Here is a 26,066-nt window from a genome sequence, read left to right as displayed (position 1 = left end):
TGTCATCTTAAGAGAACTATGCTATATACAAAAGTTACCTAAGGAATGGCTCATTCCGAAGTTCTTTGTGCAAAAATAAAAAGGTAACAACAGAAATCTTCTACAAAAGGTGAGTGATTAACAACTGCAATGAGTCGATACAATTCAATTTTATTCGGTGTCTAGAAATAAGGTGGTAGAATATTAACATCAGGGTAAGATACTGACAATCCATCCAAAAGCATATGAGATTATAGGGTTTAAATATACATAGATGTGTAATAAACACATATTAGTTAATTATAAAGAAAAGTAAAAGTTATTTTTAAAACTCCATTGTATTAAGAGCAAATACAGAAACACATTTACCTTTTGTAAATTTAAATGTGTATACATACACATGTAAGGCCCTTATTATTCATGCTATGGTGTTTGGCACATGTTAGGCACTCTATAATTTATATGTGAAATATTTTACATGAAAAACTGAATACCAAAATTATCTATAATGTTCTATAATCCATTATATGAAAATAATTATTAACATCATCACATTCCTGGTTGAAAAATTTGTAAGCATTATGGGAACTGGCAAATTGAATTATGAATACTGTCATAGTCCTAGGTAAATTTGTTAAGAAATAGAAGCTGGCAAATAGTGAGAACTACTTAAGCTTTATCTGACTAGACAAGTAATCTGAGTGTTTAAATAACGTCCTATCACAAAATAGTCATTTCAGTGTATTTATTTATTTAATCTCTAAAACAATAAGCCTGTCAGTTTTTTGCTGCAAACCCATCATGGCTTGCCATTTCACTCAGTAGAAAAAAAAAATTCAAATAGTGGCCTATAAGGTATCAATAATATAGCTGTTTATTTTCTTTCCTCCTAATTCTGCTACTTTTGTTTACTCTTAACTTCATCTACACAGGCTTTTCCACTTCTTACCTCCTCTGCCTGCGGTGACGTTGTACCAGATATTTTGATGGCTAGCCTCTTATCAGCTTCAAGTATTTACATAAAGTTCACCTTTTTGGTAAGTTCTTCTATAACTACCACTTTTAAAATTACGGCTTGCATTTCTTACATTCCCTATCCCCAACTTCCTGCTTTATTTTTTTTCATAGCACTTCATATAAACTGACATTCTATGTGTTTTAATTAAGTAATTATTCACCGTGTACGTTTTCCTACTGAAGTTGGGTTTGTAAGATTGTTTTATTCACTGCTGTATTCCCAGTCTGGACCAGTGCCTAGTATGTTGTATATGCTCAACAAATATTTTGGATGAATGCTAGTGGGTTATAATCCCTTATCATTTTTTATACTTCTATATAAGCATTTAATTTTAAACATTATGCATTTATGTGTCTGTCTCCCCACTAAAAGGGATTGTTCAAGTGCAAGGACTATATCTTACTGATCTTGAACCCTTCAGTTTACATAATATCTGGAAATAAGTAAGTGAGCTCTAATATATGTTGATCGAGCAAACAAGTGGATGAAAAATCAGCTGTTTGTGTACTTTCCAAGTAGCACTTGCTCCAGTACATCTTCTAATGCTTAAAACTTATAATTTATCATGTATGCCAGTCAGAGAAACTCTAAGCTAGAAGCTTACTCTGAAACATATTTTCTGTTCTCATTTTTGTCTTAGCAACTCACTTGGCAATATTTGATAAGTATAATTATCCATGTAAAATACTTAGAATATTTTCAATAAATTTGAAAATATCTTACATTTCCTTATTTCATGTCTTAAACACATGCAAAGAGTTTCATTAAATTTTCATTTTTTCAAGTATTCTAAGCATTATCTTCTCCATCTATTGAAAATGTTATTTGTCTTTTTAATATTTACATTCAATTTGCAGAGTGCAAGGGAATGATTGCTTGGTAGTTTGTATCTTGGGCAAAATAACCAATCGTAAAATATTTTAACATTCTTTTAGAAGAACTAATATATTACATGTTTATGCCTTTGGATTTCATGTGTGTGTCCACGTGTTTGTATATACATATACATAATACATATGCACATATGTATACGTATACATATACACCTGCCCAGGGGAATAATTTTTAAATCTATTATTCAATTTATTGTCATCACTGAACTCATAAATTTCAACAGTCTTTTTTTAGGCTTCAATTGAAAGAACTTCCACTCATTTTCTTCTTCTTCTCTTCCTTATTTTTTTGGAAGATGGGGTAGGGTGGAGGAGTGGGGGAATGCTGATTAGTATGACTTTTCCAAGTAGCACAAATACATTTCACAATGTGATCTTTGATAAATGTCCAAATGGATTTTAAAACTAAATTGAACTGCTTTTTATTGAGGCCCATAATTTATTCCAACCATCTGTGTCACACACACAAAAGTTTGTTTCTTAAGGGCTCTCTGATATTTTCCCCCTCAGCAGCACCATTAGGATATAACAACATTAACATATTTCAGGATTGACTTTGGCCCCCTAAAGAATATAATACATCTTTCAGTCAATAAACATTTTTCAACACAACTATTTGTAATTTGGAGATTAAAAAATATGGAACCAAAATCTTTCTTTTGGCATCATACTTTCTATTTAAAGGCCACCAAATGTTTCTTTCTGAGAGATTGTATTGAGCAGTTAGGATCTTGGCATCCACTATTGTTTTAGGGAAAGATTTTCCTGGCCCACACTTGTTGTTGCTGGATAATGAATGACTAGAGTATATGGACAGAGCCACCTTCCCATCTGTACTAGCCTTAACTACCATTGATTGCTGTGTTGCGTCCTCTGTTGAACGATGCATGCTTAATCATTAATTTTACTTAGAGTTAATAAAAATACCTCTCTTCATTGATCATCTATTGTATGCCTAGGACATCACACACATTTCTGATTTAATCATCACAATAATATGAATTTAAACATAGAGAAACTCATGCTTATGTATTTTATTGGAATTTCTGATAATTTTTTGTAGAAATTACTAAAACAATACTAGAAATTTGTGGATTTTTGTTTGTTTTAAATGTATTGTACCTTATAAAGTGCAGTTTTAGTTTTCTTCACAGAGAATGATACTTTTAAAGTTCCTACTTTGTTAAACAGTGCATTAAACTTGATATTAATTATCACAGTGTAAGGAAAACAGGCTTTGTAAGATTAATTATATATTTTCACAAGATTTGTAGGTAGCTTATCCTGCCCAAGAGTCTTTCACTCAATATGCCTTCTATGTTATTATTCTGCCTTGAAATAGAGTAATAGTAGCCTATGATCCCCTACAGAATCTGCCTATCTATCTACTTCTATTCTATTCTATTCTATTCTATTCTATTCTATTCTATTCTATTCTTTCTGTGACCTATAATAATCCTGATGTATGGGAAATCATATTATCTCTATCATGGACTTTCTGTGCTATAATATGAAACATTTCATATATATGACTACATATAAGAATCAGATATGACTGTATCAACTACATCCTAATTGTCTGTGGTTGATACATGTAGTAAATCCATGCCTTGGTGATGAGCTCTATTAGAAACTTTCATGTTAATATAATGTGTTAAATACTATGCCATCTTTCTCCCATCATTTGAACTCAGCTAAATTGCTAAGCATATAACATGAATTTCTAAAAAGCTCATATCATGCATTGATACAAGAAGTAAATTGTACTTGAAAATAGATTATTCTGAGAATAAGAAAAATGTGGCTAAACTGATAAAAACAGAGATAGATGAAAGAATTTGAGATCATTTAATGTAGAGAGGATAAAGCTAGTTCATTTTATTTTTTTCATATTTATATGAGCTTTTTAAAATAGTAACAGCAAACAGTTGTTTTCTATTTTGACATCAGCTCAGGAAATAGGCTTAATAAATTATGAGATAGCTTATTTGGAGCTAAGAAAGACAACCTCTATATCAAAGTAATAAAATATTAGCATGGACTACTAAGGAAGATATTAAGTACCTGGAAATATGCAAAAAGGACATACACAACCATGTATCCCTGCCCAAGAAAGGCAAGCTGCTGGACAATAGGATCTCAAGTTGTCTTTTCTAATTTTTTTGTTTTATAGAAATCACTCTTTCCTTACTTTTCTTCCAGTTTTCTTTACTATTTATAACAATACGTTTAGCAGTAACAATTTCTGGCTTTTATTTTTAAACATCTGATTATAAGAATATTAACTACAGTTTCTCTTTTACCTTCCATTGTCAAAAAGTGAAAACAGGAGCACCTGTGTAGCTCAGATCACGATCTCACGGTTGGTGGGTTCAAGCCCCACTTTGGGTTCTGTGCCAACAGCTCAGAGCCTGGAACCTGCTTCAGATTCTGTGTCTCACTTTCTCTCTGTCCCTACCCTGCTCATGCTCTGTCTCTCTCTGTCTCAAAAATAAATAAAACATTAAATTTTTTTTTTTAAGTGAGGACAGTGATACATCAGCCAGTTTTTCAGGAAGAATGCAGATTCCAAGATAGATCACATTTACAATGTATCCCTTAACATACATATAGCAACTAGAGAGGTGGTTAATATCATATCTAAATAATAAACTCCCTTGTTCAAAGCCTGCCAAGGGGTATCCGGATGACTCAGTTGGTTAAACAGCGACTTCAGTTTGGGTCATGATCTCCTGGTTCGTGAGTTTGAGCCCTGCATTCAGGCTCTCTGCTGTCAGCACAGAGCGTGCTTCAGATCCTCTCTCCCCCTCTCCTTCTCTCTCCTTCTCTGTCTCTCAAAAATAAAATAAACATTAAAAAAAAACATAAAGGCTTCTCATTGAAACTGAAGTAAAATCCACATTCCTTATAACGGTCTACAAGGCCTGACCTATCTGAATATCCCTATATCTCCAATTTCGTCCCCTCCCTTTCTTTTTCAGTTCATGCCTCTTCAACCACTCTGATCTTAACAATTTGTCCAATATACCAAATTCCCAGCTCTTTCTATCCTTTGGATAAACACCAACATGATACAGAACAGGTGACCATTCAGCAATGTTAGATCAGAATATTCTACACACAAGGAACAGCAAGTGCAAAGCTCTAAAGTTTCTCTTTCTGTCATTTTCTCCTGGACATGTATAGGCACACATACATATCAGTGTCATTCTCTTTCTTCTGAATACTTTTCTTTGCTGAATACACACTGACATTGTATCTTTATTTGTATATTTGCTTATTGTCAGCTTTTCCTTCAATATCATGAGTACTATAATCAAGGACTGTTGACTTTTTTATTCTCTACTGTATTGCCTGTACCTAGAATAGTGTCTGGCACATGATAGACATTTAATAAATCAACCTCTCACTTCACTTTCAATTTAGAAGTAGACATTATTTCTGCAATGCCAAAATATGATAAAAAATATTGTTTATAGTTGTGACTATAGCCAAAGTCAGTGTATTTGTGACTGAATATTATGCTTCCCATCCATATAGGTTGTCATCATTGAAAGAGAACTGGAGTCTGGAGGTGAAGTGGGAAGTACAGTTTGCAGAAATTATATCATTTATTCTTTCTAAAACGAATCAAGGCTTATTGTCTTGGGTAGAAATATATTATTAAAAAACTTATAGTGAACCTCTTTTCTTCCTATAAGAAAACACTTGCTGCTTAAAAAATGTGATTCACTCTCTGATGTGAGAAGAATTTATTCCATTCCCTATCTGAGAATTTCATTGCCATTTGCATGTTGCCTGGAATACAAATTGTACTTAGTAATCAATCAGTGTTTAATTGCCGCTCAAGTAAACCCTTGTAATCAGACTTGCTGTAAAAATGTTAAGGTGTGCAAAAAGCATAAGGTGGCATTTTCCCCTCCTTCTTATTATGCCTGTGTAACTTCCATTAATACTAATAGGAGGCACAGCTGGTCGTCAACAGGAGATTACAGGTTGCTGCTTAAATCGTATTTTATTTTTATACCTTGGCAAGATTTATGTATTGAAATCAGGTGGCCATATTTTTGCTGTTGTTAAGAAAGCTTTTACTCTGAAAGAATGAGATTGGGGGAGGGAAATTGAGTTTCAAATTTTTTATTTTAGGAATATAAAGACTCGAAATCCAAGCAGCAGCTTGTCCTTATACAGCAAGTCTGTCTTATTCTTTAGCACCAGCTGGAGTCCCATTTCTAATTTGCTGTGAAGAATTAAGTGATTTGAGACCCATACCCTGGAGTATTTGACCTCCAATGTCAACCAGCTAGCTTGCAATTCCCTTGGCTGGAAAGTTTCTCCAGAATTGATTTGAACTAACATCAGTTAAAATACTCTGCAATTTGGTAGTGAATATCACTGCAAAGCTGAGTACAACTTTATAGCCATGAAAATAAACACACTGCAGAATATTAAGGAAAAGAGTTTAGGAAACATGAAAAGCCTTAGTGATCAGAAATGTGATAATAGAACCTTTCACCTCAAGGTCATTAGTTTGAGTCTTGCACAATTGGGTGGCTTACTGGCTGAAGACAGTTGTTTGTAGCATATGTGAGCTATGTCTGTGCTCTCAGACTCATTTCCTTGTGGTCAGATCCATTTGTCATAAAACAGCTATTCCTGTCGTTCTCAAATGCCATGGTGTTGACAATCCTAAAGGAAAATACAACTAATAAGGACAGAGTTAGGGCAGTATCCTCATTACTCCAAATGCAAGTCAGTCTCTTTTTATCTCAGTCTTCATTTTCTCATGTTGTTGCCCTCATCTGGATTGTTGTCTATTTTTCTCTATACCAAATCTAGTCTTTCAAATCACTCAACTCATTTATTCTCCCTCTCCATGATACTTATCTCAATAATCCCTGTGATTAGTACATTTTTCTCATGCCTGACCTTGCTTAGTTTCAGTTACCTGATAGTAGATAGATTACCAGTGTGAGTAATGCTGTTGTAGATGAGAGAAAAAAATGTCATCATTCCCATAACTCTTGTTCAACAACTCTATTCTAATTCTCTCTCTTCATTTTCTCCTTCCATGGAGCCATGTCCTGCTTCTTTCTGCAAAATCTCTCCTGGCTTCTTACCCTAGAAACACTTCCCCTGACCATCTATGGTTCTGGAGTCCTTATTTTGCTGCTGCCTACCCTAATTGGCTATACTACCTACCCTAAACCATAAAAGGTATAACAAAAGCTTATACCCAGAGAAATTTCTATTCATTTGACATGATAAAGTGTATCAAAGAGGAAGTGGATGAAAAGTGTGAAGCAGAAAGTGAGGTCAAAAGGTATAGGTATATTTTGAGAATCCCTGGTTGGAAAACTAAATAATAATTATCTTTCATAGTCTATTTTCCCATATATATTAGTTTTATATATTTGCTGGGGTACTTAGTACATTTAATACTATTTTTCAAGTATATAAATAGTTAATTTAAAATCATGACTTGGGTTCAATTCCCCAAACCTTGAACTTGTATTTGTTGGTGGTGTTGTTTTTTGGTTTTTTCCATGAGTAAAACTACATGGTGGGACTGAGTAATAAAAAGAGCTACCATTTATTGAGAAATTACTGCACTGCCTTAAGTATATATGTATACTATCTCATTCAATACTTAATCTGGGAGGCTATTATGTTGCTTGTTTTACAGTAGAGAAAATTGGGCCTTCGGGAGTTTAAGTACCTTGACTAAAGTCACACTGCCAGAAATATCAAGGTTTCAGGCTAAACCTAGATATTTCCAAATGCACAGCCTATTTTTTAAACTAGTGTTACATAAAATCTCTATAAATCCCAATATACTGTGATTTGGTCATCCTGTTTAAGCACCTAAAGATATAGCCTGAGATTCTACCACAATATCTTAAGTTTGGTATAAGAAATTACTATGCTTGGGGCGCCTGGGTGGCTTAGTCGGTTAAGCGTCCGACTTTCACTTAGGTCATGATCTCGCGGTTCGTGGGTTTGAGCCCCGCGTTGGGCTCTGTGCTGACTGCCTATTTCAGTCTGTGACTCCCTCTCTCTCTGACCCTCCCCTCCTCACCCTGTCTCTCTCCCTCTCTCCTAGAAATAAATAAAACATTTAAAAAAAAAGAAATTACTATGCTTATACTTTCAACTCTGTACTTAACACATATAGTAGAATGAAGAAGGAGAGTTGTTTCTATGCCATCGTATACTAATCCTTGCTTGTTTAAGTCTTTGCCACCTGGTAGGATTTTGAGTGTAATAATTCATTAACTGATTATTTCTTTCTTGTCTTTAAGAATGTGGAACACATTATAGAAGACTGAATAAATGCTCAACAAATGCCTGTAGCTTCAAATTGACATTTTACTAAGTTTTCAAGTCATGGAAATTCAGAGATTTGTGCCCCTGAAAATATTAGTTTTAATTTGAAAGAAAAAATTTACCCTCCCTCCTATTAAGTACCTAAGACTATATATAATACATATCTTGGTTTTCTACTACTTAGGTTTTGAGGGATAGGTAATCTTTTTCTTAATTTTTTTAATGTTTATTTATTTTTGAGAGATGTAGAGAGACAGAGCATGAGTGAGGGAGGGGCAGACAGAGAGGGAAACACAGAATCCGAAGCAAGCTCTGGGCTCTGAGTCAGCACAGAGCCCAACACAGGGCTCAAACCCTCAGATCATGGGATTGTGACCTGAGCTGAAGTCGGATGCTTAACTGACTGAGCCACCCTGGCACCCCAGGTGATCATTTTTTATCACATTTTTTTCTCTGAATCTGTGATAATACAAATGTAAAACAAAACAAAACAAAACAAAAAGAGAGAGAGAGAGAGGAAACATAAAATACTAGCAATTCTACCATCAGTGCTTTTATCTATGTCAATTGATACAATTGCTTTACACAATTGGTTTTATTTTAATAATCTTAATTTGTAATCTGATTTTGTTTTACTTAACACAAAATATGACATTTAGTAGATTCATGTTATTCTAAACGTTGAGTATTCAATGATATATTTGTAAGTATAGGCTAGTCTGTGCTGCAATAGCAAATTACTCCAGAAACTTCAGAGGCTTAATAGTATAGAACTTTATGTCTTATTCATACTACATATCCAATTTGAATGGGCAGGGACAATCTGCTCTATATAGTAAATGTAGTACCTAGAGTTCCAGAGGTTCCACTTTCTTTTGATTGTACTTTCTGGGACATATGACCTCTCAGTCACTGCAGCACATTATGAAGATGTAGGGAGCTTTCACATGAGCAATGACCCACTTGAATCAGAAATAGGGACACGTGTCATTTTCACACATAGTCAATGCCCAGAACAAGGTACAACATCCTGCCTAATTGCAAGGGGGGAAAACTGTAAAGAAACACATGGAGTATTTTATAAAACTAATCTTTCTCAATTTCTTCCTTTAATATAATTCCTCTGGCTTTATACTTAAGAGATTTCTCAAAATTATGATTATCAAGAAAGGCATTCTTCCCTTTTTTCAAATGTTAAAAATGTAGTAGTTACTAACCTTGGACTTCAGGCTTAGGTTCACCAGAAATATAACTTTATTTTATAATTTGAACTTAATTTTTATTTTGAATCATTAATTAGCCAAATGGAGAAATCAAAATCTCAGCAAATTTAAAGCTGCTTTTCCCTTTCTCCCAGAGTTGTTTCTAAATTCTAGGGGGTTGATGAAGTGCCAAAGTCTCAGGAAGGAAGGTAGATGCCTGGTCTTCAGTCATTTTCATTTTTGTGTGTGATAAGTGATGATATGGCCATGATCTATTCTGCTCACTGGTCCACACATATAAGTACACTATGCTTCTCTTTCCTGAAGACAAGCCTTCCAGAGCATTCTGCTCTCTCTCCTCTGGGGCATGGAGAACACATTATTCTGCTTCTCCAGCCACGCTGGGATTTGTCAGGGCTGAGATGAGGGTGAGGGACTGTAAACCAGGCAGGAATCAGTTCTTTTCTCAGAAACCTATAAGTGACTAATTTTTTATCCTTGATAGAAAAGATGAGGAGTGAGGAACTTGACAGATCACATTTGCTCCCAAATCTTATGATGTAGCATAAGCTTGTTCCTGTACTGTAGCTTTTGAAATGAAAAGCTAAAATTCAGCTTTTTACTCGTGTTTTACTTACCAACCTTCATTTGAGGCTATAATCACAATGAATATAGGAAAGGCAAAAACAAATTAGGAAAGAAAAGAAGAATACACACCAATTTATCAAAATATTATTTGGTAACCTGCTGACCAAGTCCTCATGACTGGTTTCTCCTGTATATGATAGTCATATTCAGCACCATGCAACTATGTTATCTAATAATACCTGACTGTCCGGTGTTTATTTGGGATCATGGAGCCAAAATTCTCCTGTAATAATATGTGATCCAATCATATTCTTAACCTTGGAGTTTTACTTAGAGATTCTGATGTTCCCCAGAATAAAATTTAATTATGTATTTTTAGAAGTGGTGATGGTAGGACAGGGAATTGTTATTTGTTCATTTGTTGTTTGGTTGTTGCTTTTGAAGAAACATTTTATCAATTATTGGGGGAAGGTCACTCATTAGTTGTGAATGTCATTTCCTTCTTCCCTTCACCTGGTTCCTGGAAGTCCTATCATTGTGTTTCTAAAGAGTTATTTTCTAGTCCTCCTACCCATCAATAGATTATGGTGTCATTTTAAGGTAGAAGGCTTATGGTAGAAGGTAGAAGGCTTTTTAAATGAATAAGCACTTCTCGAGATATGAATCCATGTATTCAGAGAGACAAGGGCAGTGATAGAGGACACCTTATGTTTTTAAGGTGGGGTGAGAATGAAAGTTGGTCCTCAGTTCTGACTGGGAAATGGGAAAGAGTGGTGGGGAAAAAAAACATGAGTACCACTTCCATATGGTGGAATATATAGTCTTCAAAAGAGAAGGCTCCATGGGTTCCTAAGAAGACTGAGCACTGATATCCAGTTTTAAGGATCTTGGCAAATGTCCCTCATAGCTAAGCCAGGCATAGGGGATGTTAACTTACATTGGAGCCATAGCCATCGAAGGTTTTATGCAGTCTGGGCAGGAATACTAATAAAAATAATAGAGCATACAATGGAAGATCATTCTAATGATGGTATTGTATAAGCTTGGGCTTTTTTTTTTAACTTTTATGTTATAAAATTTTTAATAAACTTTTTATTTTAGAATAGTTTTTGATTTATAGAAGTTCCAAAGATAATTCAGAGAGTTACTATATATCTTACATCCAGTTTCCATTATTATTAACCTCCTATGTTAGTATGGTACATAGGTCAAATTATTGTACCGGTATTGGTCCACTATGATTAACTGAAGCTCCTACTTTATTCATGTTTCCTTAGTTTTTACCTAATGGTTTTTATTATTGCAGAATTCCATAAGGTATACTATACTACATTTAGCTGGCATCTATCCATACATTCCTCTTGGCTCTGGTAGTTTCTCAGATTGTCTTTATTTTTACTGATCTTAACAATTTTCAGGAGTTCTTGCCAGATTTTTGTAGAATGTTTCTTAATTAGAATTTGTCTGATTTTTTCCTCATCATCACACTGAGTTAAGGGTTTTGGGAAAGTAGACCACAAAGGTAAAGTGCCATTCTCATAGCATCATAGCAGAGCATCTGCTATCCATGTGACATCACTTTTGATATTAAACTTGTCACATGGCTGAGATAGTTTTTGTCAGGTTTCTTCACTATAAAGTTACTCTCATTTTTATCTCTTTCCATACCATTTGTATGTGTGTGTGTGTGTGTGTGTGTGTGTTGTTTTTGTTTTTTGTTTTGTTTTGTTTTTGGTTTTTTTTTTTTTTTTGGAAGGATGTCACTATGAGAAGCCCACACTTCTTTGGAAAAGGAAAGACCAATGGTTACAAGGAGGAGTGAACAGGTAGATAATTATATAAAAGAAGATTGGGTTTGATCTATACTTTGAAATAATGAGACAGGATTTGGATAGAGGGAAGGAACAGAGGATAGGGAGTTATGCTCCCCTTCCTCGAAAGCTGAAAACCTATATAAATTATTTGGAACTTTTCTGCATGGGGACTCTTTTTTTAAATTCTCCCCCATGTATTTACTTCCTCAATCATTTACTTATATTATGGATATAATGGATATTTATTTTGTGTTTGGGGCTATAGTCCAATACTACTTTATTTTGTTGCTCATATTGCTCCTGCATTAGAGATCGGGATGTCTTTCAGGATTGCTTTGAAATACCATTTGTGTGTGTGTGTGTCTGTGTGTGTGTGTTGGTCCACTCCAGCTGCTATAACAGAATACCATAGACTGGGTGGCTTAATGAACAGGGATTTATTTCTTGTATTTCTAGAGACTTGGAAGTCCAAGATCAGAATTCCACCTCATTCAATTCCTAAGTGAAGTCCCTCTTCCTGGTTTGCAGATGACTTCCTTCTCACTATATCTTCATATGGTGGAAAAAGCTTAAGAGAATGAGAGATTGAGAGATTGGGGGAGAGAGGGAGGGAGCACACACAAGCTTTGGTCTGTCTTCCTCTCCTTGTAAGATACTATCCACTCATGAGGGCCTCACCATCAACTAAATGTAATTACCTCTCAAAGGCTCCATCTGCAATATCACATTGAGGATTAGGGATTCAATATATGAGTTTTGAGGAGACACAAACATTCAGTTAATAACAATGTATGTATGTGTTGTAGCACTTCCGTTCCAAACTCTATTTTTTACACCAATTATGGAAGCAATCATTTCTCCAAGGATTCCTGGTTCCTTTTATTGGAAAATGGTATTAGAGACCAAGATTGTATACTAGGTATACTTATTGCTAGTGGAGTATCATTATTTCTAAGCCTTCTCAGCAAATAGAGCAAGAAAATAGATGTGTACTAACCCTTATATGTTTAAATGTCTATAAATATTTTCATATGTATTCATCTGTGACTGTATTAAACTAAATATGAGTTCCTACTAATGTTTCTATCTCTAATCCGTAACAATATTGATCATTCTAACCTTCTCCCCTTGTTTTTCTGTAACCTCCTATTCCAATAATAAGAAACCTGGCTCCCCAAATCCTTACTTATTCAGTTTCATTGTACATGTGTGGCAGTACCAGAATTGTTACCCCAAAACTGTATGGGAAACAATTTTAACAACTATACTACAATGCTTATATACAGTTACTTTTGCCTTTAGTTTTATAGACTCCTAATTTCCAGTTTTGCTTTGGTCAGTACCCGTTCCTCTGCAGCCTTCAGTGAGGTTATTTCATGTATTTATAATAGAATCTAATTCAATTAGATTCTGTTGTCATATTTGCATTCCCTCCTGTGATTTATTGATATCCTAAATTACTTCTTTTGAATTTGAATATATTAAAGTTTACTATTTATGCTATAAAGTTCTATGGGTTTTAACAATTTTATTATGTCATGTACCTACTATTAGTACACAGGAGAGTTTAATTGCCCTAAAATATCTCCTGTAGTTTGTCTATTAAAACTTTTCTTCTAGAACTCTTGGTAACTTCTGGCCTGTTTAACAACCCTATTGTTTTGCCTTTTCCAGAATGTCATATAAATGGAATAATACAGTATATGGCTTTTACAGACTGGCATCTTTCACTTAGTAATATGCATGTAAGATCCATACATATTTTTCCATGGCTTGTAGCTCACTTATCTTTATCGCTGAATAGTATTCTGTTACTTAAATATACCAGAGGATGTTTAACCTTTCTCCTACTGAAAAACATCTTGATTGCTTCCAGCTTTGGTGATTATGAAGCTTGTATAAACATTTATGTACAATATTATTTGTGGGCTTAATTTCTTAATTTAGATATAATTCATACAGAATAAAATTTATATATATATACATTTTTTTAAGTACAGTCACAATGTTGGGCAACCATCACCACTATCTAATTCCTGAATAATTTAAGTGTTCCCATTGACACTTCCTGTTCTCTCTTACTCCCAGCTCTGGCAACCACTAATCTACTTTCTGTCTCTATGTCTTTGCCTTTCTGGACATTTCATATAAATGGAATCATACATATTACCTTTTGTCTGACTTCTTTAACCTATAATATTTTCAAAATTCATTCATGTTGTAGCAAGTATGAATACTAATGCCTCTTTATATCTGAATAATACTCCATTATATTGGTATAGCATACTTTGTTTATTCCTTCAGTTATTAATGGACACTTAGGTTATTTCCACTTGGTGGTTATTAAGAATAGTTCTGCCAGAAGCATTTATGTGCAGTGTTTGTATCAACAAATGTTTTCATTTATCTTGAGTATATACCTAGGACTGGACTTTCTGCATCATATGGTAACTGTATGTTTGACTCATTGAGGAACTGCCAAAGTCTCTTCCAAAACAGTTGTGCCATTTTAAATTCCCACCAACAATGTATGAAAGTTTTGATTTCTCCACATCGTCACCAATACTTTTAATTGTCCATGTTTTTAAAATTATAGCCATCTAATGGATGGATATAAAGTGGTATCTTATCAGGGTTTTTATTTGCATTTATTTAATAACTAATGGCATTGAGCATCTTTTCGTGTCCTTCCTATGAAGATTTTTTTTTTTTTTTGTATGAGCATAGTTTTCAAGTCAATTAGGTAAATACCTAGGAGCACTATTGTTAGATTATGTATTAAGGCTTTGGCCTCTTTATTTATTCAATCAACTAAATTTGATATGAATTGTAATTGATATTTGTAGAACAATTACTACTTGTTCCATATTATGACAGCTAGCCATTTATTAGCCAGGGAAGAGGCAGAAAGCTCATATTGCCCTCTGTAGTTCTTCCTGTAGCGTGGGGATGAGAGATATCGCCCTCTAGGGGAGTTTGACAAAGTGTTGGGGGTACTTTGGTTGCCGAAATAGCCAGTGTGTGTATAGGCATGTAGTGTCTGTGGCCCAATCAATATTGTGCAATGTGTGAAAAGAGTCTTGTGCAATTAAGAAATGCCCCGTTTTAAGTGTCACTGAACATCTTGGATGAAAATAATTGCCAGATGTATGAGTCATCAGAAACCAAGGAGTAGAAAAAGTAAAGGGTAGAGTTCAAAATTTGCAAATGATAAAAGTCAGCTTGGAAAGGAAATACTGGTTAACTGACAACTTTCTGGGACTGACAGGTGGTGAGATCTTCTTTCTAATATTGTCTTGTGTCTTAAATCTCTGGTACCTCAGTACGATGAGCTCTGGGTTCCTTGAGATTGTCATTTTCCTTATTTATATGTTGTATCTTCATCCTGACTACCAAATATTATTTAGATTAGCTAAATGAGTGCCTTATATTTTTCAATCAAAAGATACTAACTAGTATACCTTTCCCCCCATAAAGATATGGAGAGAGTGGCATTTAAAGAGCAGAGTTCAAGTTTCCACTTTACTCTGAAGTTTTTCCTTTTAAGCTATTAGGACTAATATTTGCACTGTGGTTAAAGCATGACAAATAACTGTAGCACCTTTAAATATTAACTTGGCAGCCTCATTATTTGGGATTCTCTAGTTAGTTGTGATTTCCTCTGTGATGCTAATAAATTGGTTTCTCGGGAACTCCAAATTACGAAATTGAAGCTGGCTTTAAACCAAATCATGGGTAGGAGGGGAAAGCCAGTATTTTGCAAGTTTATTCAAACTATTTAATACACTATTTTTAGAGGGCTTAATAGTTTGCTAATATATTCAGCATTGTAAACCAGGAATAATACTTTTCACTTTAACTCCCCTTAATAAGAATTACATTAAGTTATAGTGAAGTAGAACTTTGTCCAAAGAATAGCCAAGTCATATTCTGTACATACTACAGAATTTAATTTACATATATTTGAATTTTGCATGTTACTAAAATGTTAAATTCATTTTACCCTAGTGATTAGAGACTAGAATATCATGTTCTAAATTAGTAGCAGCCAATGGAATAAGTACCAATTAAACCATGTGGTAGTCTGTTCCATTGGTGGTCCCTGATGAGTCAGTCTCCTGGTATTCGTCCTCTTGTGCAGTCCTCTCTCCTTCAGTGTGGGATGGAGCAATGATGTACTTAACCAAAAGAATATGTCTGACACTGTGCCAGTTCCAGGCCTAAGCCTTAAATTGTTTTCAGCTTCCACTTTTACACTCATATGAACCTTGAGCCTCCAGACAAGAAATTCATTAGGGCACCTGGGTCACTCAGTCAGTTAAGCATTGAACTACAGCTCAGGTCATGATCTCACGGCTTGTGAGTTTTAGCCCTGCATCAGGCTCCATGCTAGCATTGCAGAGCCTGCTTGGGGTTCTCTCTTCCTATCTTTTGGCCTCTCCTCCACTTTTGTTCACTCTCTCAAAATAAATAAATAAACTTAAAAAAAAAAAGAAAGAAAGAAATTCAGCCATGCTTCTAGAAATACCACATGAAGAAGCACCATGGAGAGTGAGAAGCCCTGCAACTGCATGGAAAGGGAGAGATGCCTAGCCCTTTCCACTTCCTCACTGCCCACAGCTGACTTGAGAACTGAATTTACCTATGAAAATGACCAGCAGTAAGAACACCAGAAGAACTAGAAGCTGAGCCCAGCTCAACCTGCAAACTTGTAGCAAATAAAATAATTATTTCAAGACAGTAAGTTTTGGGGTATTTATTTTTAAAACAATGGATAACCAGAAAAAGTACCTACTGAATATCTAGAACTGCATGGTTTGTCGAGGAGGTACAGAGAATAGATGATACAGTGATGCATGTTTGACTTCTCTTTATTTTATTTTTAAATTTTAATTAATTTTATTTATTTGTTTGTTTTTATTTTACTGTGGTAAGAACACTTAACCTGGGGTCTAGTCTCTCAACAAATTATGAAGTATACAACAATGCAGTATTGTTGACCATAGGTACAATGCTGTACAACAGATCTCTAGAACTTATTAATCTTGGTTAACTGAAAGTTTATGCCTGTTTATTACTAATTTCCCGTTTCTCCCTCCCCCTAGTCCTTGGCAACCACTATTCCTTTCTGATTCTATGAATTCGGCTTTTTCAGATAACCTTATGCTATTGATTTCCAGTTTTTGAGCTGGAATATGTTATATGCCTATTCACTGAAATTTTTAAAAATTGTATTTTGCTCAGTAATATATTTCAGCTACATTTTTGATTATCTAAAATATAGGATGGGATATTAATTATACTTACCAATTTTGTGGGCAAGTAATTTTCAACTTCTAGTGTCAACTACAATAATTTTTTTAAAATTTTCAACTTCTAATAAATAACTTATAAATGAATATTTGGAACACATTAATTTACTGGGTGTTACCTGTATCATCACATGCAGTCCTTCAGGGTATAATTTCCAATTATTGAAGTAATTCAGGCAAGGGAGAAATTTGGACCTGCCTGAGTGATTCAAGAAAGATGCAAACCACTCTGGTATCTGATAGGAAGGAAAGTGTTGGAATGAGCCAGGCATAGAAGGACAAGACAGACATTCTAAATGAGGTATGACATGCTCAGAGGCACAGCAGCGGGGGAGAAGCTGCCATGTTAGAAGGTAAAGAAGGATTTGGTTTATAATCACAATGAATGGGTGAAGCGGATTTAAAAAAAAAAAAAATTACCCCAAGGTAACTTAGCAAGGAAATTACTTGATTGGGCTATGGTTTAAGACTTATGAATTTGGCAGCAGTTCCCAGCTCAGAGCAGAATAAGGAAAGATTTATCAAAATCATGAAAAATCTTACTGGCATCCAGTATTTTCAGCAGCTTTCTCTTGTACTCAAAAGAGGTGGTTTTGTATTGTTTGGCTGTTTGTTTTTAAACAGAAACACAAAATATTTGCAACAAATGACACTAAGTACTTTCTTTCTGCAATTTTGTCAAATACTTTCATGTAATGTCATCATAACAATAATTAGACGTGTCTATCATCCTATCTTCTTCTAGTTTTTTGAAAGAGGAGAGAGAGAATAGAGAGAGAATATCTCAAGCAGACACCATGCCTAGCACTGAGCCTGGAGCGGGGCTCAATCTAACAACAGTGAGATCATGACCTGAGCCAAAATCAAGAGTCAGACACTTCACCAACTGAGCCCTCCAGGAACCCTGACTATCTTATCTTCTTGACCGAAAATCAGTATTTGGTCATATCATATAATTTTGATGATCATCCTGGACTATGCAGTGATACCTTAAATAAAGAAATGTATAATTTTTGCAAACATAACCTTTGGTATCTTGGAACAGTTTTGTGTATGTTAACTTTCATTACCAAATTTTATTGTTCATGTATATGTATATATATATTTTTCTCTTTCCAGTGTCTTACTCTGGATATGATTTTTCATATTTTAGCTGGACATTAAACAGCAGAGCATTTTTTACATATTTAATGTCACTACAGTAAATGTGAATTTGTCTCTGTGATGAGAAAATATGCTCACGAAAAAAATAATGAGCTAGGCACTAAAGGAATAGTGGAGTCAGGATGAAAAATGAAATAAAAAATATCCCCCCCTAATTCTCAGTTTAGTCCAAAATACTTTGGGGTATCCTATACCAATGTACCCTATATTTTATACATATTGTGATTTGCAATTGCACAGAGAGTATCACAGGAACTGAGACAAGTATCTTGTTGGAATTTATTACCTTTATAAACTTTATTACCAAATAACTTATTTATACACAAATACTATTCAATGGGTAGGCCTCATGCTTAGTATCCAGCAATGGCTAGGGTTAATGCTAGAAAAGCAGGTCCTTTAGATCTGTCCAATTTGTATTTCTAGGAGGATGAGCTGGGTTACTACTTCTAACAACCTAGAGATGATATGATATGATATGATATGATATGATATGACATGATATGATATACACAACTTCATAGAAATTGGTGGAAGACTTTCTAAACTAGGTAAAGCTTTTTTAGAATACTTTGTATTTAGCAACATTTCCTGGATTGGTCTCAAAGCTAATTTAGGCTTTAGTGACTTGAAAATCAACGTGAGGCAGGGCTCAGTCAGTTAAGCATACAACTCTTGATTTTGGCTCACGTTGTGACCTCTTGGTTTGTGAGTTTGACCCCACACTGTGAGTGCAGAGCCTGCTTGGGATTCTTTTTCTCTTCTTCTCTCTCTGTCCCTCCTGCTTGTGCTCTCTCTCTCTCAAAATAAATAAACTTAAAAAACTAGAATTAAAAAAGAAATAATGTGAGGCATTCATTTATGACCAGAATTGATGTGATATTTGATTCTGTGATTTAGAGTGTTATATCGTATCACTGGATTATAGATAATCTGTTTCCCATTGAAATATGTAGACATAGACTTTAACTGAATAAAGAGTGAATCAGATAAAAAGCACAGCAAATGTTTATAAAATATAAAGTTTGCATTTATCTTTAGGATTGTCTACTTTAGATCTATACTATAAAATATGGAAAGTATTTTAAAATCTGGAAATGCTGCATGTGTTTGGAAAGCATAACTCTAAAAGGATCTAATTTAAGTTTTAAGTATTGTTTATGATAAAATATTAAAGGTTGTTTTTTAATTTGAAATACTTAAATTAGAGATTCCTGTAGATTAATTTCAAAAATTAAAACTCATAATCATATGTTAACTCTAATTCTTTTTACTGTCATATAAGTGTAAAAGTGTATTTTTATCTCTAAAGTAACATAATGAGCCATGAATCTAAGATTTGAAAAACTGTACACTAATGAACTTATAATTCCCTTGTGCATATGTTGGGAAGGTTTTATTTTTTTTCAAAGCATATCTGAAAGTATAAAGAATCTCTTTTTAGTATTTGATGAGCAGCAAAATTAGTGAGCTAGAAACATTATTCATAATACAATAGAAATGTAGGAAAGTTGGAAACTCTCCAATTGGATATTTGGAAACAGAGACAACTTAATTGTTCTGAGGTTGAGAGACAAATTATTGATTACATTTTCCCACTAAAGTATTCTCTTTAAAATGGATCTGACATTGTTGGTATCTTTGGTTAAGAAAACACTCATCCTCGGCAAACCATGAGAGACTCTTGAATGCTGACAAAAACTGAGGACTGATGGATGTGGGTGGGAGGGGGGATGGGCATGGAGGAGGACACTTGTGGGGATGAGCAATGAGTGTTATGTGAAAACTAATTTGACAATAAACTATTTGTAAAAAAAAAATAAATTAAATTAAATTAAATTAAAAAAAAGAAAACATCCTCTACTGCATAATGCTTGGCACATAGTAGGTACTCAATAAATACTTTAAAAAAATAATACTTCATAAAAATAGGTCCCCTACTTAAAAATTTTCAGAGCATATTCCACATTTGAATTGAATGGGAATTGCAGTTTATTTTTCTATCTTATGGATTCTACACAGTAAAGAGATGAGAATATTGATGTCATGGTTGGTGATTTTATGAAACAACTTTGTAATATGTAAGTAACATTTTGACCCAATATTTCTGTTTCTAGTGTACAAATACAATGCTTTGATCTTTTCAATAATGCCTCTTAAACGTATATTTTAAAAATATGCACTTGAGCAATAAGAGAATGAGTAAAATTGTCTAGATTAAAAGAAAAGAATTTTTTTGTGTCTAGATTTTAAATGAACTAGAAGAGTATTTTTTAAGCTATACCCACTCAGATTGAAGGTCAGAATTTTCAAGGCAGCATAAGAAGTTATGCTAAAATGAGTTGCCTCTGTGTGTATAAGTAGGTATATATTTAGGTTAGTATTGTGCATGTTTTATAATAAATGGAAAGATAAATGACAGTTCATGTGGCTGAGCAAGAGTTTCAGTGTCCCAAGTTGTGTATGTATTAGATGAGAAATGTTCTTAAGTATTCAAATATTTAAAAATATTCAAAATCAGTATTATGGTTATATACATTAAGTACGTTCTCCCACTGTATGGGAGAGGCAGTGCTTACAGCAAACTTTGAGTAGGGTAAGGAGAAAGAGAATCAAAGATGAATAGGAAAATACTGAAGGATAGCCATGAAGTAACCAAAAATGTGAAAATACTTTTATTATTCATTGGACAAGAAAATTACAAATCAGAGATGCAGAAAATCCACACATTTTGACATGTGTGATTTAGTTTCAGTTTAAAAGATGCTGCTAAATAGAAGCAGGGAAACAAGTTCAGATATTTCCAAATGAGGCTGGCATCTGAAAGAAGGGACAGGCATTTCAGGCTTGATTCTGATCTACCACTAAATCTATCAGATGCCATCATCAATTATTTATCAATAATCTAACATTTACGTGTGTACAAGACTATGTTAAATGACAAGAAGAGAGAGAATTAGTAGACACAGTTTCTTACATTTTCTAGTCTAATTAGAAAGCCAGGAAACACCCATAGAAAGAAAACAAGACCTGATATCACCTACTATGTTCCAAATATGTCTAGTAAACAGTAATTGCTATATATATGTAAGGTGGGATGTGGTAAATGTTAACAACAAGTAGCATGGGAGCATAAAAGGTGGAGAGATTAAAACTAGGCAAGAAGAGGGGCACCTGGATGGCTCGGTCAGTTAAGTGTCCGACTTTGGCTCCGGTCATTATTTCATGTCTTGTGGGTTCAAGCCCTAAACTGGGCTCTGTCCTGACAGCTCAGAGCCTGGAGCCTGTTCAGATTATGTGTCTTCCTCTCTCTCTGCCCCTTTCCTGCTCACACTCGCTCTCTCTTTTTCTCTCAAAAACAAACATTTAAATTTTTTTTTAAACTGTAGAAGAAGAAATAAGATTTTAATAGGCTAAGAGTTCACCTAGAAGGAACAATATATCAAAGGTATTAGCATTAAAAAGTGGAGCAAGATTACATATGATGTATATAATGAACATACAATGTGTATAGTGGTATAAAAGTCTAAAAAAGCAAATTGACCATAGTTATAGATAATTTCAAATATTGGGACAAGAGGTGTTTAATTGTATTACATAAATCTGTGAAACTATTGAAAGTGTTTCAACACTCAAATCCCGGAGTTACATGATGAGATGTTGGGTTTAAAAGAAAACTCTGGTGGAGGGCAGTGAAATTGAAAGTGAAGGTGGGGAGACAAGTTGGAAAGTTACTGTAATAATCCAGATAATAGGCATTATGAATATGAAATAGGGGGCACCTGGGTGGCTCGGTCAGTTAAGCATCTGACTCTTGGTTACAGCTCAGGTCATGATCTCACAGGTTTGTGGGTTCAAGCCCTGCATTTGGCTCCATGCTGACAGCATGGGGCCTGCTTGGGATTCTCTCTCTTCCTCTCTCTCTGCTCCTCCCCCACTCATGCTCTCTGTCAAAATAAAATAAATAAACTTATAAAAAAGAATATGAAATAGGACAGTAACAGAAAGAATGAAAACCATGGAGGTAGATGATATTGCAGAATTAGAAATAAAAATACTGTGCAATCAAATAGGTGTTAGGATAGATAAAAGCAATAAAGATGTTAGTAATTACTATTTGTTACACATCTTACATCTATATTCATGAGGAATATTGTCTAAAATATTTTTTAAATAACTGAATTTATTATTTCATTTCATTTGTGTGTGCATGAGAGTAAATAGAAATTTATTTTAAAAAGTTGGCACACAAGACTGTGGAAGCTAGCAAGTTCAAAATCTGCTGGGCAAGCCAAGAAGCTGGAGACCTAGAGGAGAGTTGGTTTTACAACTTCAATCAGAATCCTTTCCTCTTTGGGGGACCTCAGTCTTTTTCTCTTAAGGGCTTCAACTGATTGGCTGTGGCCCATCCCCATTAGGGAGGATAATTTGCTTTACTCAAAGTCCGCCAATTTATTTACTTTTTTATTTGAGTATATTTGGCACACAATGTTACATTAGTTTCAGATGTACAACTTAGTGATTTCATGTGACTACACATTATGCTATATTCACCACAAGTGTAGCTACCATCTGTCTCATTACATTGCTATTACAATATCATTGGCTGTATTCCCTTATGCTGTGCCTTTTTACCCTGTGACTTATTCATTCCATAACTGGAGCCTGTGTTTCCCTCTCCTCTTCACCCATTTTGCCCAAACCCTACCATCCTCCCCTCTGGGAACCATCAGTTTATTTTCTGTATTTCTAGCTCTAATTCTACTTCTTTGTATATTCATTGATTTTGTTGTTGCTGTTTAGATTCCACTTAATGAATGGAATCATAAGGTATTTGTCTTTCTCAGTCTGACTTATTCCACTTAGTGTCATACCCTCTGGGTCCATCCATTTGCCTCAAATGGCACAATCTCATCTTAAGACTGTGTAATACTACTGTGTGTGTGTATGTGTCCTGCACTTTCCTTATACATTTATCTATTGATGGACACTTAGGTTGCTTTTATATCATGGCTATTATAAATAATGTAATAAACATAGCGGTGCACATATCTTTTCAAATTAGTGTTTTTGTTTTCTTTGGGTAAATACCCTGTAGAGGAATTATTGGATCATATGGTAATTCTATTTTTAATTTTTTGAGGAAATCCTGTTTTCTACGGTGGCTGTACCAATTTCCATTCTCACCAACAGTGCACGAGGGTCCCTTTTTCTCTAAATTCTCACCAATACTTATTATTTCTTGTCACTTTAATTTTAGCTATTCTAGCTGGCTTACAATAATAGCTCATTGTGGTTTTGTTTCGCATTTCCCTGATGATTAGTGATGTTGAGAATCTTGTCATTTGTCCATTGACCATTTGTATGTCTTCTTGAAACAATGTCTATTCAGGTTTTCTGCCCATTTTTTAATCAGATTGTCTGTGGTTTTTGTTTGACAGTCTGTTTGGTGTTGAGTTTTATAAGTTTTATTTTAATATATATTTTGGGTATTACCCCTGATGAAAGAAATTGAATATGACACAGACAAATGGAAATGTATTCCATGCTCATGGATTAGAAGTATTATTATTGTGTAAATATCCATACTGCCCAAAGCAATCTACAGATTCAGTGCATTTCCTATCAAAATACCAATAGTAACTTTCATAGAAGTAGAACAAATAACACTAAAATTTGTATGGACCCACAGAGGACCCAAGATAGCCAAAGCAATCCTGAGAAAAGAAAAAAGCTGGAGGTATCATAATACCTGATTTCAAGATATAGTAATCAAAAATGTATGGTACTGGTATAAAAGTAGACATGTAGATCAATGGAACAAAATGGAAACCCCAGCAATAAATCCATGATTATATGGGAATTAACCTATGACAAAGGAGGCAAGCAGATATACTGGGAAAAAGACAGTCTCTTCAATAAATGGTGCCAGGAAAACTGGACAGCTATATGCAAAAGAATGAAACTGGACCACTGTCTAACATCATACACAAAAATAAACTCAAAATGGATTAGAGGCATACATGTGAGACCTGAAACCATAAATATCCTAGAAGAGAACACAGACAGGAATTTCTCTCACGAGGATATGGCGACATTTTTCTATGTATGTATCCTAAGGCCAGGGAAACAAAAGCAAAACTAAACTATTAGAACTACATTAAAATTTAAAAAAAATACTGTTACACAGCAAAGGAAACCACTAACAAAACACACAAACAAAAATGCCACTGAATGGGAGAAGATATTTGCAAATGATATATCCAATAAACTTTTATTTCCTTTAATGTCATTGTCCAGTATGTGTATTGGAGTAACGCCAACCTAGTAAGCTGAGTTATTTGTATTATATTTTATGCAAAGATATTTGCATTAGTGTGAGGTATTAGAAGAGTATCAGCTCTGGGTATAAAATATTTTCTTTCAAGTAAGGGAGGAAAAATAGGCAAAGCCTGCTAAAAATTGTGAAATATATGGGAAATATACATTTTTTCTCCCTATCAGCTTTATATCTGCAAAAGTTATCCAAAATCACTGTTGGAAAAAATGCTGGAACAAGAAAGTTTACTCACCATCTAAACCAACTCATTTATACTGGAGTTAGATAATACCTTTTTTAAGAATGAGAAAAACAAATAAAATAATGACCAAACCTGAACGTATACCAATTCACAAAAGTGTAAATGGAACAACATCTGGATGCCCTGGTATAAAAGCTTTGTTTCTGAAAATGATTTACTGTGGAACCCAAAAGGAAATATTAGAAAGCAATTAGCATTCAATAAAATTATGTAAGAATCATTTTTATAAAACAGAAGGAGAAAGTCATTTAGAGAGAAGATGTTCAGATGTAATGGTAAAGGAGTGACTTAAGGGCCACCTGGGTGGCTCAGTTGGTTAGGAAGCCAACTTCGGCTTAGGTCATGATCTCACAGTTGGTGATTTCAAGTCCTGTCTGAGGCTCTGTGCTGACAGCTTGGAGCCGGGAGCCTGCTTTGAATTCTGTGTCTCCCTCTCTCTCTGTCCCTTCCCCACTCACACTCCATCTCTCTCAAAAATAAACATTAAAAAAGTATTTTAATAAGAAAAAATAAGGAATTATTTAAAATAAAATTATAAAGAAATTAAAAATTATATTAAAAGAGTATAATCCATTGATACTTCAAAAAGCTTAATGATGATGAAGATAAACTTGGGAAGGTCAACAAGAAAGAGAACAATAAAACAGTAGAAGGCAACTTCTACTACTTTTAATCTAATGTTTCAGTGGAGCATAAAATGCAGATGGAAAATTTGGGAATAAGATTAACTCTCCCTGTAGATCTTTCCCCCAGATATGTATGTGTATATATACATATACATATACATATATATGCATTTATGCTTATATATGTAAGTATATATTATATATATGAATTTATACTTAAAGCCCATATCAATTTCAAGAGGTTCACAGACCTTTCAAATTGCATTCATGTACCCCATGGTAAGATGAAGAATTTATAATATGCATTGGATCTGAATAATCTAGTTCAGTATTTCCAGAACAAGTATTCCATGGAACACATTTCCTTCCCATGACTATAACCAAAGTATTCCACAGTCAAGTTTGCAAAATGCTAGAATAAGCAATATTAAGCAGATTCCATAACTTTATTACTTCTCAGGGCCTTTTATATGCAATGTATCAATACCTAGCTTTTTTTTTTTTTTTTTTTTTTTTTTCCTGAGAGATAGAGACAGCGTGAGAAGGGGAGGGCCAGGAAGAC

General features: G+C 34.3%; 1 long non-coding RNA gene across 2 annotated transcripts in view; it reads left to right on the top strand.

Annotated features, from left to right (window-relative positions):
- The window catches only part of LOC120229465, a 128,676-nt gene that overhangs the window by 6,605 nt on the left and 96,005 nt on the right, over positions 1-26,066 (top strand). For both annotated transcript variants that reach the window (XR_005527739.1, XR_005527740.1), the window contains exon 3: positions 912-1,016. This is a non-coding gene — a long non-coding RNA (uncharacterized LOC120229465). The remainder of the gene's footprint in view (positions 1-911; positions 1,017-26,066) is intronic.

Source organism: Hyaena hyaena, unplaced genomic scaffold, assembly GCF_003009895.1.
Source record: "Hyaena hyaena isolate Hyena2069 unplaced genomic scaffold, ASM300989v1 scaffold_32, whole genome shotgun sequence".
NCBI lineage: Eukaryota > Metazoa > Chordata > Mammalia > Carnivora > Hyaenidae > Hyaena > Hyaena hyaena.
This window is presented reverse-complemented; position numbering and strand designations above follow the sequence as displayed.